Consider the following 19403-nt stretch of genomic DNA (forward strand, 5'->3'; position numbering starts at 1 on the left):
GGACCAGTAAGTCAGAATTTCAAACAGAGTTGTTTCTGCTTACAGGGAAGTGTGGATTAAATTCCACGTATTTAGTAAGCCAGGTAGCTCACATCGGTTCTGGTGTTTAAGATGCTCAGTCACGGAGGCACAGGACGTTGTTACTGGGTAGCTCTCCCGCGTCGACTTTGCAGGTCTGAGCACAGACGGCTGCCTCACCGTGTCCCACATGGGACTCCAGGTACAAATCAAAGACGTTCTGATACCCCTCTCCATTCAGGTCAATTCTTCTCCCATAGCCACAACACATTGAGGAGGGACAGAAAATGGGGGTGTTTGAAAGCCCCACAAATCTTCCTTTCCGTTTTACTGTCCACAAGTTGCTCCGTCATCAATTCAGTCCTACCTGCCACTGTAGTGAATTCCTCTGGCTGATCTTGTTCAGTGTCTGCCCTTCAGTGGCGGTCTCTGACCCTAGCTCAGTGCAGCCTCCAGGACTGGCCTGGGAACCCAGGCTCAGTGCCCTCTATCCAGCAAAATCGTTACTCGGGCCAAATCGTTACTTGCTTCTCACCGAACATGCTGTACTCTAACCCACAGCACCCCGGTTCATGTTTCCTCCCCCAGCTCCTTACCCTCAGCGGTCTCCTAGTTCTGGAGACCCTGTCCATTCCTCAGGTCACCACTACTTTGGCATCTGCTCTGATGGAGCAGCTGCACCCCCCATTCCACAGGGCTCTGGCCCTCCTTTCACTGCCAGGGGCACTCACTGATGCCACCAGATTCACCCACTGAGCCAAAGTGTACTGGGTTCCAGCCGCGTAGCAGGTATTCAAACAGCACCTGCTAAATCCAATTCAATGCAGCAGTGTTTTACCTCGCCTTCCTCAGAGTCTTGATCCCCCACAGATTTAAGAGTGTCTGGGAGCCCTGGCTGGTTTGGCTCAGCGGTAGAGTGTCAGCCCGAGGACCAATGAGTTGCGTGTTCGATTCCAGTCAAGGGCACGCACCTCGGTTGCGGTTAGTCCCTGGCCCTGGGTGGGGTCATACAGGAGGCAACCGGTCGATGTGTCCCTCTCATGTCAATGTTTCTCTCTCTCCCTTTCTCTCCCTCTCTCCTACTCTATTTGAAGATAAATGGAAAAATATTCTAGGGTGAGGATTAAAAAAGAGTGTCTTGGCACACCCTAGGTGCTAAATAGACGTTTAGAAACAATGAGTTACTATTTTGCATAATATCAATTGATATTTGTATTAGTTATAGTCATTCTGCAGTAAAAGCAAAAATGTCCACCAACGTCCATGAAACTGGCCATTTCCATGCATGTCTTTGGTGTCCATACAGCTGTCTCCTATTTCATGCAAGCTTAATGACAAACTTTATTTTCACCTTAGAAAAAACTATGGCCCGTATCTTTACTGCATCCAATCCCCTGGCAAAGCCAAGTCATTTCGTGGATGATGGATTAGTCTCTAGTAGAAACAGTTGGCTTTCCCACTCATGTTTGTTAAAACATTAGCTTAATATAGTAGAGCTGATTGATGCGATGGTGTCAGTGTGCTGCTACCCTTGAAAGTGGAGAAAGAAGTCTTGGCGGTGCTCTCGTGGGTTACAGCTCGTAACCTATCAACCATCCCCTAAGGAGCAGACGCTGGCCCACGCGCATTCAGGGCGGTCAGAGACACACAGCTATGAAACGCAGACCCCGTCCTGCAGGGCCTTCAGCTCTCTGCCCTCCTCGCCCCAGGGAGACACCTGAGAGGTGAGCTCAGGTCACCCAGCTAGTGAGCAGGGAGCCAGGGCCTGAGTCTGGGCCCCGACTCTTGAGTCTTCACCCTCTCAACTTCACCACTACGGTTCTCCATTCTAGAGATGAAGACACCCAGAGAAAGATTAAAGACAACAGGAGTAAGGTCAGCTACGGGCTTCAAGGGTGAGGTACTAGTTTGAGAAGGGCAATCACCCCGAAAGATTTCAGCCAGAGAAACACGAAGAAAGCCGGGATAGAGAACGTCCCTGGGTGTCAGGAGAACAAGACGGGCTTAAAACAAGCCACGTCTATTGTGGTTCCTTCCAGAGGCCTAAAATACACACTTCTGAATGGTGCAAAATTGAAGCTTGGAAATACTGGAGGGCCAGAAAGCCAGCGATTTGTTCCCAATACTCATAGTCTCGGTTCACAGCATTTTCTCCGGAGGCTGAATTTCCTCACTGGAAACAATAGCTCTGCCGTAGCATCTATTGTTTTAAATGAGAATAAAGTAAAGTCCACATGCCATGAGGGATTCCATTCCCGCGGACCCCGTCACGGTGTAAAATTCATACGTGCACTGAAGGGCCCCTCCTTCCTGGCAGAGGGCTCTCCTGAACATGAACGTTTCCAACATGTCCGCCCCACCCAGATCGCCAACTGGTTTCTACTTGCAAAAAAAAAAAAAAAATCAGTGAATTCAATCTGTTGATGAGTACCTCTACATACCAGTGCCTTCCATTCCCATAAAAGGGCTGGGCTACTTGACAAGATCATTAAAATGGTCCTTTATAAGGGAAAGTTTTTCCTTTAAGAAAATAGAGAGACTTAGTGAAAAAGCCACAGCCACTTCAAACTGGTTCGAAATAATCCACCACTGGGGTGAGAACACACTCACTCCGCTCCACCCTAACAAAGGGAACAGAATGGTTTCCTCTGGCCTTGAAACTATTAATAAATGAGACTGTTAACTGCCTGACTGAAAAAGTTCTTACTTGAATAAAAAGCTAGACATGAATGAAAACCTGTTGAAAAACAAATAATTTACAGTGAAAATTAGGACTAGCTTAAAGATAATGTAAAGGGTTTGTCCCGTTTTTAAAACTCCACAGATTGTTTTGTTCATCACTGTTTCACTTCAAACATGTAGTTAGAAAACAGTTACAAGTGAAACAGCTTTAACTTCTCCCCACAAAAGAAAACCAAGTTTGCAAACCAGTTGAAACAAACAAACAGAAAAGTAAACCTAAAAGTTAACACCTGAAATAGTAACAACCAGTTCTACCGAAAAGAATTAAGACCAAATATTAACTGGCACAAACAAACAAACAAAAACATGTTGCAACAGGGCTGGTCTGCAGAGTAAAGCTGACAAGGATCCAACAGTTTCATTGACACACCCTCATTATAGTTTCATCGCAGTGTTGATGCGTCACCACAAAACACAGCCCTAGCAACCATGCTGAATCAATCAGGGACTGGATGATACAAAGGGGACTTCTAAACCAAAAAATGGACAGGATGTGTGTGTGTGTGTGTGTAGGGTTGGGCTTCCCCACCAAAGTTCTTACTGTGCAAAAATGCTGGTTTAGAGGACCAGATAACAATTTGAAACCAAAGGGGGGGAAAAGACCACATAAGTGTGTCTGTGTGTCGGGGCGGGGGGTGGGGGGGCATTCCCACTGTACTCCATTCTCCACCCTACCCCACCCCAAGCACTTTTCTTTAACAGAAATTTCCCAAAAGCATACACTTTCCTCCTTGGTTTTATGGTCTTGATTAATGCATGAGTCAGAGTCAAATCATTCTCCAGGAATCCTGGAATTCTGCCCAGCGGCCTTGATCACACCGATCTGGCTGTCCCTCTTGTTGCCTGATCTGAGTCAATATCTGTTTGCTACCTACAGAGAGGTAGCAGCCTCTTGCTCTCAGAGCCTCTCAGTGCTGTTTCCTGATATGGGGATGGAGTGGGCGGTAAGAGACCAGCAGGAAGAATGACGAATGTAGGCAGGAAGCACTTTCAGAGTTCAGATATCAAGGCCTTCACATCTACAACTCAATTTCGGTGTTTTATGGCCTGCATATTGTATTTCCAATGGGGCTCAGCAGTCATGACCTTTTACACTCTGGACTTTACCGACTCATTCATAAATATCTCTTACACACATGCACGCACATGCACTGAAATTGGATTGGACTGGTAATTGTTCTGCAAACACACTTAGCACTGTCCCGCCACCTCCAGACCTGGGTTCTCCAAGTTCCCTCCACTGTGAACTCAATCATGATCAGCTAACATCCTCCTGAGACCTCGGGACACAAAAATACTGTTACTTTTTCTCCTCACCTCTCCCTGCTCTGTGCTCCTGTGGCTCTTGGTGTGTCTGAAATGTCAGAGTTGAGGTACACAGGCGAGCTTCCATTCTACCTGCCCACAGGGTTTCTGTCTTACTCGTTCCAGTTCCTTGTGGGTCTGAGCAGTGCCCAGCACACACTAGGCGCGCTGTCACATTTTTTGAGGATTTACATCCACCGGGTCTTTCCATATTCTTTTTTATTCTTCTCCTTTTCCAGTGCACTCTCCTTCCTCAATTTTCTTTCTCTCCCTCAGAGCAAACACCTCCAATGAAGTTCTAGTTCCACATACTCAGAGCTGGAGGCTTCAATTCCCAGCTTCTGTGCAAAGCCTGGCAGATCACTTCAGGGCAACTTCTTTCTCTGCACGTGCAGCCCATTCCCACCCCAGCTTGGCACCCACCTCTGTCCTGTCAAGGCCACTTGGTCCTAGCTCTGTGCACTGGAGGACATGCAAATGGAACCGACATCTCTTGTGGCAGGAAAGGAAAGGAAGGAGGTAGGAAGGAGGAAGGATTTGAAGAGCGGCCTTGGGACTGACTTCCTCTGAGCTGTGAAGGTGTAGACTGGGTGTGGCAGGGAGACAAAGGGCAAGGATCCTAGTCACAGCCACTCCTGGAAGTCAGCACTTCCCACCCCAAGCCTGGGATCAGACTGCTTGGACGCTATTGACTTCCCTAAGACGAGATTGAGCTCAGCTGGTTCAATGCCTACCCTGAAAAGAAGATTCGAAGGTAATCTCTGGGGAACCACCCAGAACAAGCCTGGATATCTCCTGACCCCTCCTGCTGACCTGCTCCCCAGCAAAGTAGATGAGGACTGCCTCTGGCAATACGAGAGGGAAAAATATACCAGACAGTGAATGGGCGGAAAGACTTTTTTTTAAGGACTGGAATTTCCTCTGAGTTAGCCTAAAATGAGAATAGGGTGTGGCACCAGGGAAAATGAGGGTGGATTCCCATGTGACCAAAAAAAAATAAAAAGGAGCACTCCATTTCGATCTGATCCTCACAATCAAATCCAGAAGGCAGGCTAAGTCACCAGAACTTTCCAGTTTCCCTCGGGTTAAATGTGCTGCTCAGATCTGTGCACCAGCTGCCTACAAGGGAGCCCCAGCCAAGCTTGGGAACTGACAGAGATCTGGGGCTATGTAACATTCAAAATCCAATTACTGCCTATACGATTCACTTACTTTGTCTGTTTTGCGTGTTTTGTTCACCCCAGTGCCTATAACTGTGAAAAAACATAGCAGGTGGTTAATAAATACTGAGGAAGGAACGGATGTTTAAAGCAGCCCAGCAGAGCCTGGGACTGCTTTGTGGCACACCCACCCTCAATTAATGAAAAATGCCTCAGTAGGCCCAGGGCCCCGCACAAGCACAGAACAGAGAATAAAGGCCCAGGACAGTGTGTTAGTTCCAGAGTCTAGGCCCAGTGGTGCAGGAAGAGCCTACAGACCTCAAAATCAATAGCAATTATAGAAAGATATCTACCTTGCCAGAAAAACTACTTAAATCAGAAATTACTCAGGAAACTAATGGCCAGGATAGCTGGCCTAAAGTCAATCAATACAGCACTTTGATAGCTCAGACACAGGATGTTCAGCATAGAGACGCCAATCCAAGACCCAGCTTCTGACCAAAGCCAGTGAGTCAGCAATATCTCCTGGGCATTTACCCGAGGCAGCCCACTTGGCACTGCAGGAAATTACAAAATCCAGGCGTTCTCCAAATTATAAACCCCCAACTGAAAAAATGCATGTCGATGGTCACGCCCATCCACTGCAGATGCCATGGCTACTTTCAGAGAAACCCTTGAAGATTTTAGGGAATAGACCGGTTTAGAAGGAAGGAAAGCGGTAAGCGGGAATGTCTTAACACAATTGGCCACAGGGCACACCTCTACAAGCTCGCCTCTCTGAACTGGCCTCACCTAAAATCTTTCTTCACGTTGCCTGAGTATTAAATTATGTGGCTCCTTGATTCCATAGCCTCAGCTTTATAAATTACAGATCTGTTTAGGTAACAAGGTTTTCTTGTTGTTTTGTGACTAACACAACTCTTCAGGGTCCTTGCGGATTAGGATCACCAACCATTCCCAGTGCTGAATATAAATGAAGACTGATTCCATTTGCGCATCTCTAGCTGGGTGTTAAGGACACAGCTGTGGGAAGGAGGAGGGAATGCAGAAAAGGTTAAGCTTGGATGGCTTGTTAGATGTCAAGAAAGAGGGTCTCTAAGGAAGGCAGAGAAATGTGGAGGGAAGGGCAAAGACATCATCTTCCAATTACAATAATTTAATCTGTGTCAGTGTTAAAACTAATAAAAGTTCCAGAAAAAAAATTTCAGTGGTTTATTCTTCCTACCCACCTATCTTCCCTCATCCTTCCACCCCCAGCCCCCACTACCCCCAGCCCCAATTTAGGCTTGTACTAATTGTCAGTCCTTAGACATCAGTGCATGGTACATAGGGGGTTCTGGGCTAGCCTGGGAACCAGGCACCTCCTCTAACATTGTTTCAATGGGAAAATGCATTCTGTGTGTCAAACCTCCAAGTTGGACAGGCACAGCAGCACACACTTCGGAACGGACTCCCTCTGAACTCAGGGGCCCAGACTCCTGGAATCCACAACTTACCGTTCTTGGTAACGACCCGACATGCACCCATAAGGCCACTGCTCTTTACACACAAATTCAGAATACCCATAGCTTTAAATGACGAATCTTAACACAAAAATGACACTCTACAAGTATATGGCACTTAATGTTTTCAGTGTGCTTTACATGTTTATTTTTTAATGAACATGTTTTTATGAAATTGTCAATAAACAGTGTGAATCGAGGTGAAAGGGGCACCCTTAAACCACTTTCATAGGTAAGGAAATGGATGTTCACTCCTAGTTCCAACGGCCAGTGGATGGATCCCGCCCTCCCACACCAGGCTCCCACACCCACTCCACAGGGCTGCGAGGAGAGGGCCAGGGGCCACACCCTATTCTGTACCCTCAGTCCCTGACTCACTGTGGCATCACCGTGACAACCCTCCCCTTAGAACCCCGGGGGACACTTCCTCTTTGATTGAAAACTGGTCAGCCAAGTGGGAAACTCTCCAAATACATGGAAATCAGAAGTTGCTTCTCTTACAAGATAATCTAGACAAAGAAGAATGAGGCGAGGTGTTTTTTTTTTTTTTCATTTTGGTTTGTTTTAACGGGGAGGGGGGTTGCTACTAAAAACTCCTCCCCTCCCCCTCCCCCCACTGCTTCCCTCCAGCTGGTCGGTTCAAGTTCCACAAATGCGCATTTGTTTCAAGTCAAGTAACTTGGAACAGATGGGGATTCCTTTCTAGTTGGCTGTAAAGCTTCCATTAAACGTGGGGTAAAGGCCCCGGTGACTGCTCGGCTCGCGCCCTGCAGGTTCCCCGGGCGGCCACACCCTAACTCCCCACCTTGCCCGCGCGTACTGCGTCCCGAACGCGGGGCCTCCCCCCGAACCTCTCCCCTGCGCTGCCTCGTCGGGCTTCCTGAGTGCACTTCGGGGCGACTGCACGACCCGGTCCCTCTGCCCTGCACCCCCAAAGCCGGAGCACAACTGCGTCCCCTCACTCCAGCTCGGAACACCTAGCCACTGCCCCCGCAACCCCTGTACGGACCGTCCCCCTGGCCCCTCCGCCGGGTGGCCCAAGTTCGCCTGAGCCCCTCTCTGCAAGGCCGTCCCCTTCCCGGCCTCTCCGCGCCCCGCTAGCACGGCGGCCCCCGGGCCATAGCGGACTGGCAGGGCGCGCCCCGCTTACCTGGGCCTGGCGCCGAGAGCAGTGAGCGTCCCCAGATGCCGAGCGCAGCCGGCACGCCTGGGTGGGGATTTTATAGCTGCCACATCCTCACTATGCAGGGAGGCCCGCCCCGCCCCGCCTGCCCCGCCCCGCCCCGCCCCCTCCCCGGTCCGCTCCCACCCGGACCAGGGTGACTCACCCTCCCCAGCCCCGCTGCCGGGAGGGCCAGATCGCCCTGGAGCTGTCCCCGTGACGCGCCACGCCCGAGCGGCCCCGCGCCCACGGCCCTGCCTTCCACTGCGGCGCCCCCAAGGCTTCCTCGAGGGCCGCTGTCCGCCTCGTTTCTCCCTCCCTCCCTTCCTCATTCTACTTCTTGAGCGCCACGTGGCGTTCTCAGCTCTGGTTTAAATGAATAAATTAACAAACTTTAGTAGATTCTGAACTTGGTTAAGTCACTTTTTTTTTGAGTCAGTGTAATGAGAGGAAGAATTGTTCCAAGAAACCTACGTCGTGATTCCCCCGAGCTGGGCCACTGGCATCCAGCTCCGCACTCCCGTCTGCAGGCACGTTAGCCTGACCTCTGGCCACCCGTTCCCGGGAGGAGACGGGGCGGGCGATCCCTGGGCTCCAGCGGCGCGCAGACTCCGAGCACGCCGGGAGGCCGGAGCCGGAGTGGGGGAGGGGGCGCCGGGGTAGGGGCGACGTCAGGGGCCGAGGTCCAGCCCCCTCCGTCCCCGGGAGGCGCCTTTTCGCTGGGAGAGCTCTGCTCTGATTCTCTCCCAGCCTCTGGGGACCCGACTCAGCACCCCGCGCGTGGGGCAGCCCTGCGAGTCCTCCTGGCAGGCCTTCCCGGGCCGGGTGGGGCCGGGGCTTTGAATCTCAAGTTCCAACAAAGAACTTGACTCCTTTCCCTCTTTCACAACGGTCGTTTTACACAGCCGCTTAGCCAGCCCCCTCACTTGCTTTTGCTGAGTTTCTCTCTTTTCTTCCCTGCTTTGCTTTCACAAGCCACGGGGGCGACGTGTGAGCAAACGGTGGTGTGTGTGACCGCGCACACACTGGACACAAAGTAGCGGGAATGTTTTGGCAAGAATCCCAAAGACTCACTGCGCCTTTGACTCCCCTCCTTTCACAATCACTCCTGGCAGCTCTTTCTCCTCGTCTTAAATGCTTCTGCGTTTTAATCTCCCATCTTAACGTTCATTTTTACTTTCCAGTTGGGCATTATTTCACTTCTGGGATCAAAAATGATAGCAAGGCCAAAAGACGTGCATTCCCATGCCAGTTAGCTGCCACCGGGGGTCCCAGGTCACGCCGCCCAGAGCTCATTGTTACCCAGTCTTTCACTTGGAATGATACCTGATAGGCCCTATCAGAAGGACAAATAGAAAAATAAAGCAACTCTTTTGATACAATTTCGGATTTACATTTACAGATCTTCCGTTTAGGCCGAAAGCCTTATAGGGCAGAAACTGTGTTTATCAGCCTGCTCCTGTCAACACTGTGGGACAGTGAGGTTGGACAGGGTTCTGCCATCTTTCCCTACAGCTCTAGGCAGATTCCACAGCCTCTTACTCCGGACTGTGCTGTGATAGGCCCTCTACAGAAGATACATTTAAATCAAATCATGTGGAATACATAAAAGCCACCAAGTAAACAAAACAATGTTTTTGCTTATCTTAGGCACTCAGCAAATCCAAACAGATCTGTGCAATAGCCAGACTTCGCTTCATGCTACAGAACTTACACTGATGTTATTATAAAAATGAAGCAATTAGAAGTCTTGGTTTGGAAATATCTGAGGAATGTGGGACCAATTCTGCTAGTATAAAAGAATTTACACCCTGGCCAGTTTGGCTCAGTGGTCAGAGCATCGGCCTGCGGTCCAGAGAAACCCATATTCTGTTCGCGCTAAGGGTGCATATCTTGATTGCGGTTTGTCCCCGGCCCTGGTTGGTCGTGAGGGTGGCAGCCACTCAATGTGTCCCTTGCACATTGATGTCTCTCTCTCTCTCTCTCTCTCTCTCTCTCTCTCTCTCTCTCTTCCTCCCTCCCTACCTCCCACTCTATCTGAACAAAAAATGGAAAATGTCCTTGGGTGAAGATAAAAAAAAAAAAGAATTTACAAATCTCTTAGTGCAAAGATTCTCTCTTTTTCTTTCTTTCCCCCCTATGGCAGAGAAGAGTGTTTACTACAACAGATCTCAGATTATGTCCACAGTTGGGCAAACACACTGTCCTCTAAGGCCAGATGTGTTTTGTTCACACTCTTATCTACTGTGCACCTCTAACAGTGCCTAGCTAGTAATGATGGGGCCTCACTAAAAATTATAGAATTATTCACCCAGTAATAGAATGTCAGAGCAGAAAGGGGCCTTAAGAGATTAATCCGCCTAACTCTAGATTTTTATAAATGAAGAAACTGGAGCCTAAATGAAGTCTCCTGCCCAGTCCAGAGATTAAATAATGCACCCAAGTTACTTGTTGCAATGTAACAAATTACCACCAAAACTCAGTGTTTAAAACATAACCATCTATTTGCTCTTGATTTTACAATTTGAACAGGACTCAGTGGGGATAGCCTGGTTCTCTTCCACATGATGCTGAGCGGGGCAGCTCTGCTGGTTTTGGGGGGTGGAAAGCGGCTTCACTCATTTGCCTGGTGTCTCAGCTGGGGTTCTTAGAATGGCTGAGAGCTGGCTGGATCTTTCTCTTCCGTGACCTCTCTCCTCCAGGTCCTCATCCCTCTCTTCACCAGGGTAGTAATGGCAGCTGGCTTTCCAGAAGCAAACGCTCCCAGTGCTCTTAGCTTGGAGGCTACACAAAAACAGCCAACAGACTGGATTGGCTTTGTGGGCTCTAGTTTGCTGCTCCTTGCTTCCATTCATTATCTGATCAGTTTTTGGCTTTGCCCTCTGGACTGTTGGCTCCACTCACTGAGACAGTCCTTCCTTTCCCTTAAGACTGGCCCATATTGGTAGCCGAGTAGCTCTCTGCTTAATGCCAATACAAACGCAAAGATCCAGAAACCTTTTTAAATTTTGAACTGTTTCTGTGTCCGAGACGGCAGTTACTTCATTCATACAATTCTCTTTAAAACTATGTGGATTTTCTATAAATCCTAGTAAAGTTCACTCCATGCACCAAGATTCATATCCAATACAATTTTCTCAAAAAGTATGGATTTTTTGTGAATCTTACTAGGGTTTCCTCCATGCTCTAAAATTCACATTTATTATTCTTTCTGAAAACAGACCCCTCTTTCTACTCTGTACATGTCAAGCTGCAGTCAAACAATGCACAAGATTCATAGAAGCCTTGAGACCATCTTCAAAGTAACAACATTCAATCTTACTGTAATCTTAAAACTAAAAAAAGGTTTTGTAGTCACACATGATTTGATTTTTGCCCTGAGGCCATAACTTCCATTGTAAATCTTCCACTTCCTTTATAAATTCTGCTTGAAAACCAAGCAGATCTTTCTTTAGCGCGTTTTTTTTTCCTAGTTGTACTTTATCACAAGCAGTTAAAAGAAGACCATCGCCACTGTCAACACTCTGCCTGAAAATCCCATTGGCTAGGAGTTCATTGGGTGTATTTTTTATTGTACATGTTACCACAGGCCACAGTACTGTTAAACGTCTTCCAGTACTTAACCTAGATTTTCTTTTCTCCATCACAGTTTCCTCATCGCTCTTCCAACCTCCACTGACAGCCTTCTCTCTGTTATGACTGCCCGTCAGTAAAATCAATGTCACACATTTTATTTTAGGTTTTTGTTACAGCAACACTCCACATACTCGTTTCTACTTCAGTTACTTATTCCCAGAAATAAACCAGCTCAAATCTTAGAGCCTTAGAACAACCACCAGTTACTTGTTCGTGATTCTGCAAAGGACAGAGTTCACTGTGTCAGCTCTTCTCTGGTCTGTTTAGCGTTGGCCAGGAAGACCCAAATGAGGCTGGAAGACCCCAAAGGGCCTCTGTCCAGCAGGGCAGTTGCTGGTTTTCAAGAGTGAAGGTAGAAGCTGCCAGACACAGAACTGGAACAGTGTCTCTTTCACTGCATTCCATTGGTCAGAGCAAGTCATACAGGCCAGATTCAAGGGAAGAGAAAGAGATTCCACCTCTTCATAAAGGGCATATGTTTGCATAGGTGGAAAGAATTGGCAACTACCTTTGCAGACAATCTCCCACAATCCTTAAACTAGCAAGTGGGAGGGCTGAGGCTGGAGTATATTGTTTCGCCTTTCAGTACACTGCTTTTCCCAGGACGCCATATTTTTCACATGTCTCCATTGCTTCAGTGAAACACAGGCTGTCCCCAAGTCTTCTACCTTGTGTGGTTTAGACTCTCACTAACCATCAAGCTATTTCCTTGAGCCTTGTTCTATGCAATCGGTATATAATAATGTCTTATATCTGAAGATATCGCCAGAAACGGGACAAAAACATCTGTCTGGAAAATCCAACATCCAAATAATAGAAGTTCTAGAAAGAATGGAAGGGAGAAAATCATCAAGAAATAGTTAAAGACAATTTTCTAGAACTGAAGGCCATGAGTTTTTAGACTGAAAAAGCCACACACACAAAAAGGAAAATAGTCACAAGGCACATTATCACAAAATTTTAGAATACCGGGTGGGGACAAGGAGAAATTCCTGAAAGATTCCAGAGAGATGAAAAAAAAAAAAAAGATCATATATGAAGGGTAAGAAAGAGGAATGGCATTATACTCAATACTCTGATCCTATTTTCTTAATACTATTTCCCAGTAAATGAATGAGTTTCTTTGGAGAAACAGCTGGATTCAGAGATGGGGCCGAGGAAACACATGGTGAGTTTTGTGATAAACAACTGACGGGAACATGTTGAAAGGACATAAAAACCAATTTGAAAAGGCCCTCACTGCTTAATATTTGGAATAATTTGAGCATTATATTGGATAATAATAGGAATTGATTATATCACACTGACTAGTCTAAATTGATAGTAAAAAATACACAAGCCCTGGCCAGTTTGGCTCAGCAGTAGAGCATCAGTCCAAGGACCAATGAGTCTCGGGTTTGATCCCAGCCAAGGGCACATACCTAGGTTGCGGTTCGTCCCCAGCCTTGGTCAGGGTCGTGCAGGAGGCAACCAGTCGATGTGTCCCTCTCACATCAACGTTTCTCTCTCTCCCTTTCACTCCCTCTCTCTCCCCCACACTCTATCTGAAGATAAATAGAAAAATATCCTTGAGTATGGATTAAAAATAATTATAATAAAAAAATACACAAAAAGATGGGGTATGGGAAACTCTTATTTACAGAAGAACTCTTATTTACGTATACATGTATCAGAGAAGATATACACAAAGAATCATTACTTTGCAACTAGGTGCCACACCCAGCCAAACTATAAATCATCCTCCAGAACCGTGAGAGATAATTGTTGTTTATAAGCCGTGCAATCTATGATAAGTTGTTGTAGCAGCCCAAACAAGCTAAGGTACAATGTATTATAGAGTCCAAAGATGACCACAATCATATTTCCCATCCCACATGCTCTTCTGGAACTTCCCCACCAAAAGAAGGAGTGTATGCCCACTTCCCTTGAACTTCACGACTCCTTGTGAATTTTTATTTGAGCAACAGAACACAGCAGAAGTGATGCTGTGACTTCTGAGGCCAGATCATGGATGCATTTCTATCTTGTTTACTTGGGACATGTGCCTTGGAACCCAGCCACCATGCCACGAGGAAGCCCAAGCAGCCTGTGGAGAGAAACCAAGGTCCTCAATACCAACTTGCCAGCTACATGCGCCACCTTGAAAGTGGACCGCTGGCCTCCTGGAGAGCCACCCCAGCTGAAGCTGCGTGGGGCAGAGAACAGACTTCCCACTAATCTCAGTCCAAACTGCACACTAGTGAGCAAAACAAATTCTTATTGTTGTAAGAAACTAAATTTGGAGGTGCTTAGTGATGCAGCAACATATAACTGAAACAGTTACCATGAGAGGGAAATATAAACATAGTATAATGTACTATGTACTAAAGGCCCAGGTTATGTTTCTATAATCATAATTCTGCAAAAAACATTTAGACAAAAATGATGTAACCATTGTGAGATTATGTGTGTGTGTATATATAAAGAGTAAAAGACATTTTTCATAGTAGACAGTAGATACCACTGAAAATGGAAAAATTAGAAAACACTGCCATGTTATTTAGAAATATATTGGTGAATCTTCATAAGAAATAGCTATAAGTGTTGAAAACTGTTTTGGAGAGCAGAAATTGTGGGTATTGTGGATCAAAGCAACTGCTATCTGCGAGTGTGTGTGTGTGTGTGTGTGTGTGTGTGTGTTTGTAAGCTATGATAGAAAGTACAAATTCCCCATTCAGTATATATTTTGCTTTTTTTCCTTAGCAACAAACTCACTTTTTTTCTTTGTTTTTGTTTTAAGGAGACATCAATGTGCTCAGCTAAAAGATTACAGTTTTCAGCTTCTTTTGAAATTAGATGTGTACATTTGTACATTTAACTAAACTCTGGCCAAGAAAAAGCCAATGAAATGTATGAGGTATGGTTTCAATAAAACCACTTAAAAAAAAAAGAACAACAGCCCTGGCTGGTTTGGCTCAGCGGTTAGAGCGTCAGCCTGCAGACCGGAGAGTCCTGGGTTCAGTTCCCACTAAGGGCACTTACCTTGGATGCAGTTTGTCCCTGGCCCCATTTGGGGTCGTGTGGGTGGCAGCCACTGGATGTGTCTCTTTAATATCGATGTTTCTCTCTCTCTCTTCCTCCCTCTCTCCCTCCCGCACTATTTGAAGATAAATGCAAAAGTGTCCTTGGGTGAGGATAAAAAAACAACAGTTGACATGTTTTTTTCCCCCTGAAACCCTCTCTCCTTCTATTTCCTTTGCCTAATGATGTGATGGCTGGAGCTCTCTCAGTTACTGGGGACCTTGAAGAAAACTGGAAGATGTTCCCGGCTGGTGTGGCTCAGAGGTTGAGCGTTGGCCCATGCACCAAGAGGTCACAGGTTCACTTCCTGGTCAGGACACATGCCCAGGTTGTGGGCCAAATCCCCAGTGGGGGGCATGCAGGAGGCGGCCGATCGATGTTCTCTCTCATCGATGTTTCTCTCTCTCCTTCTTCCTTCCTCTCTCTTTAAAATCAATAAAGAAAAAAAATTATTTAAAAAAAAAAGGAAAACTAGAATGTGAAAACTAGGCACAAAGGATGGAAAACAAAAAACTTGAGGCTGAAAACAAAGGCACAGGAGGAAAAGTTAGGAGGAGACCTTTTCCCTGACAAATGTGAAACCATCACTTTAATCCAGGATTGCTTTCCTCCAGATTTCTCTTATGTAAAAAAACTATGTTTCTACCTTATTTAAATCCCTTGTTTCCAGTCTCTGTTACTAACAAACTTAACTCGAACTTACAAATAATTATATGGGATTCTTGCGTAAATATGTGGAAAGGAGGGAGGGAAGGGAGACAGAGACTGAGTGAGTGAGCACACAAGGGGCCTTGGACGGGTCTGGTCCCAGGTTCTCATTCTGTTCCTGCTTCTGCCTGGCCAAGTATCTCACTTGTAGTATGCGGGACCTTGTAAAGATCAGACAATGTCTAGAAAGTTCCTGGTAGGTGTTGAAGAAACAGTAGTAGTTATTTGAAATAACAGTAGTTATTTCATCGGCTTTTTGGGTCTTTTTAGCATCTAGCCCCGCTGAACAATAAACTAGTGTTGAATTAGGTTTCATGACCCAAATCACACAAGGTGCTCTTGGTGTAAACAAACCACAATTTCTATTTTCAAGAGAAACAAGTGCCTGACTCCAACCTCTCTTTCCCGGCTGTAACAGATACTTTTGCTCTCAATTCATGTTCTACAGTGTGTCCAGAACTTCTTTCTAAGGAATAGTTCTGATGGTAGACCTCTCCCTGGACATTCTGTCTGTGGGGTCTGACCTACCTGCTGGTGTATTTCCTACAGCTCCTCCCTTCACGCCCGCCGGGCACAGCCACACCCAAGCCTTTCTGCGCAGTCGCCTGCTGGGGATGCCTTCCCGTCCCCCCAGTGGTGAACCTGGCCGCATCCTTTAAGCCTGAGAGCAAATATTATTTTCCCGTGATTTGGCTCTAATCTGCTTCTCCTGGCATTTTTTTTTTAAATACCTCTCCTCTCTCAGCAGTTACCTTGTGACATTATATTTTATTGACTGGTCTCTGCAACCAGGCAGGAGCTACCTAAGGAAAGGCATTTGCTTGTTTCCTATTGTGCTGACATCGCCTTACCCAGTAGCTGTAACTATTGGACTTCTCTCTGCAAACACATTACATTGCCCTCATTCCTACTTACACTCACCAGACAAAAATTGAAAGGTGGATAGTATCCAGTGAGGTTGGAAATGGGTAAGTTGGGACTTCTCGTATGCTATTGGTGGGAAGGCAATGCAGTAGTATCTATCACTGGTTAAAAGGTCCACGCCCTTCGATTCAGTGATGTTGCTTCTAGCAAGCTATCACAAGAAGAGTGTCATACATGACCACAACAGTATGTGTATAAGGATTTTTACTGCAGCGTTTTAAAGTTTAAAGACCCTAAGTGCTCATCAGTGAGGCTAAATTAAAATTACTTATGGAGCCCGGCCAGTGGGGCTCAGTGGACTGAGCATCATCCCATGGACGGAAAGGTCCTGGTTCGATTCCCGGTCAGGGCACATGCCGGGTTGCAGGCCTGATCCCCAGTGGGGGCGTGCAGGAGGCGGCCAATCGATGTTTCTATCTCTCTCTCCCATCCTCTCTCTATAAAAAATCAGTAAAAACATATTTGTTAAGTTACTTATGGAAAAATTCTACCTGATGGACTGAAGCTGCTGAAAAAATGGACTAGATCAATGTGTTCTGACATGGACAGATTTCGCAAACACAGTGCTAAATGGAAGAACAAGCAGAATGTGAGCTAGACTGTGTCCTGCTGGTGCAGTATGTGACAACACTGACATAAAAGACATTGTGAAAGGCCCTCGCCGGTTTGGCTCAGTGGTTAGAGGGTCGGCCTGTGGACCAATGAGTCGTGGGTTCGATTCCGGTCAAGGGCACGTACCTCAGTTGCAGTTCATCCCCAGCCCTGGTTGGGGTCATGTGGGAGGCAGCCAGTCGATGTGTCTCTTTCACGTCGGTGTTTCTCTCCCTCTCCCCTCCCACTCCATCTGAAGATAAATAGAAAAATATCCTCGAGTGAGGATTTTTTTTAAAAAGGCATTATGAAAATGAATTTGGGTAAAAATGCCCACCCCATCATGATCATTCTTGTACTCGCTCGCTGGGACATTGGGATGCTTTCCGAACCACCGGCACCTCAGTTCTTACCTCAGCCCATCTGGCTGCAATCCTGCGGTTTGGCAGGTCAGAGGATGGACATTTCAAGCTCCACCAGCCTCTGTTGTGTCTCTGAGCAGCTCTTTCCACGTGATGGTGCACAAAAGTTGTTCAAACACTAAGTGCTAAATGTCTGCTATCAGTGCAAACTCCTAGTTCTGCAACAAAAGATATGTCTCTTAGTTACAAGCATTTGCTCAAAAGAGGAGAGTATTTTTCATAAAATAATATGTGTGTCATTGAGTATGAAAACACTACACAAAGGTAGCTACACTTTGAATGTTTTTACCTTTATTAAATGTCCACTGGACACATTTTGAGTGCTTTGAATATTTTAATACTTTGAAGACCTTATGTCAGCTGAGTAAAAAAAAAATCCATTGGACCAGTATCACCAATTTGATTCTATTTAAATTAAATTTTTTTTTTTTAATCTTCACCCAAGGATATTTTTACATTTATCTCCAGATAAAGCAGGAGAGAGAGAGAGAGGAGGAAAAGAGAGAGAGAGAGACATTGATTGGTTGCCTCCCGCATGACCACAACCAGGGCGGGGATGAACTGCAATAGAGGTACGTGCCCTTGGCCAGAATCGAACCCGGGACTCCTTGGTCTGCAGGCTAACGCTCTACCGCTGAGCCAAACTGGCCAGGGCAATATTAATAGTTATGTTATGTACATTTACCTATGTGTGTTGGTTTGCACATGTATATACACATATATGTAAATATATGGAAGGATATACTCCAAACTGATATTGTTACTTTGGGGGAAGTAGAAAATTATTTGTATAAAGGAGGATGTTCACCTTTTATTTTATATCATTTGAGTTTTGTTAACAATGAATACATATTACTTCTACAATTTAAACAGCTGAGATAAAGATATATAGCTAGTATAAAGAAGACATCCTTCTTGCAGATTAAGATTATGACAGCACATGCCAGGCTTGGGGGAAACTTTAATCTTCTTGATGGAATTTTTGCTATATATTCTATAATACGCAATCAAAAAAAATATAGAGGAAAAGTTCTGTATCTGACAACAAATAAAACACTCAATCTAGTAAAATTTTCATTTGGTTTTGATTCCTCTGAAAATCATCTATGATAATGCAACCTCCGTGGGACCAGATCCTACCTAGTTCACATAAGGTTTGCGAGAAAGGTTTGACAAGCAAACTAATATAACAACTCGTCACGTGAAGTTTGTGGGAAGGGTAGAATAGGCTTCTTCTTTATTCACGTAACCGTTGTCTTATCTGTAGTGCATGTTTACTGCACCATCCTGTGACTACAGGCTCACTGGGTCTCTTTCTTATCTGGAAAATGAGAGGTTTTGACTAGAAAATCTTTAAGTTCTCTTTAGCTCTAAAACTCAATCCTTAAGATGCCAATGTAATAGATGAAGGCACGTTAATCATACACATGCACGTGGATGTTACCAAACACAAACAGGTTTTATCTGTTCATTAAAAAAGGCCCAGAAGGATTTCCAAATGGAAGTGGCTTGAATTACTAAATTGTATCTCTTTACCAGTAGATCAAGAAATCGTTTTATCAAATATGGTTGACCTTCTGTTTCTTCATTCCATTTTTTGTCCAAATTGGGAAGAGTATCCCTTGTAGAACTAAAATATTCATATAAAATTGTTACTTTAATTCAGACTCTCTGGATCATAGGACCTCAGCATGGTTTTAGTCCCTAGGTTATTCAAATGTATAGCTGCAAACAAGAAACAGCACTTTAAAATGAGGCTGTCTAGTCCAGCCAGTGTGGCTCAGGGGTTGAGCGTCGACCCATGCACCAAGAGGTCCCTGGTTTGATTCCCAGTCAGGACACATGCCCAGGTTGTGGGTCTGATCCCCAGTGCGGGGCATGCAGGAGGCGGCCAATCGATGTTCTCCCTCATCCATATTTCTCTCTCTCCCTCTCCCTTCCTCTCTCTGTAAAATCAATAAAGGAAAAAATAAATAAAATGAGGCTGTCTAGAATATTATACAAACAACAGGTAACTGTTGAATATATCTAATGTTGCAAAGGAATTTAGGTTTCTAATAAAGTGAACCTGTGATAACACACTCAGGTAACTGGATATGGGGATTGATTCTGGGGACAGCACGTAGATGGGCTCACTATCCATATGGTACAAATACTCCTCCTCACTCCGTAA

The 19403-nt window shown here is 45.8% G+C and overlaps 1 protein-coding gene across 1 annotated transcript in view; it reads right to left on the reverse strand.

Moving 5' to 3' along the window:
* The window catches only part of ANXA2 (annexin A2), a 44090-nt gene extending 36114 nt beyond the window's left edge, over positions 1 to 7976 (reverse strand). Inside the window, exon 1 of the mRNA XM_036269371.1 lies at positions 7878 to 7976. The gene's annotated coding sequence lies outside the window, so the exon portion shown is untranslated. The remainder of the gene's footprint in view (positions 1 to 7877) is intronic.
* Positions 7977 to 19403: the final 11427 nt, after the last annotated feature.

This window comes from Molossus molossus, unplaced genomic scaffold (assembly GCF_014108415.1).
Source record: "Molossus molossus isolate mMolMol1 unplaced genomic scaffold, mMolMol1.p scaffold_m16_p_1, whole genome shotgun sequence".
Classification (NCBI taxonomy): Eukaryota; Metazoa; Chordata; class Mammalia; order Chiroptera; family Molossidae; genus Molossus; species Molossus molossus.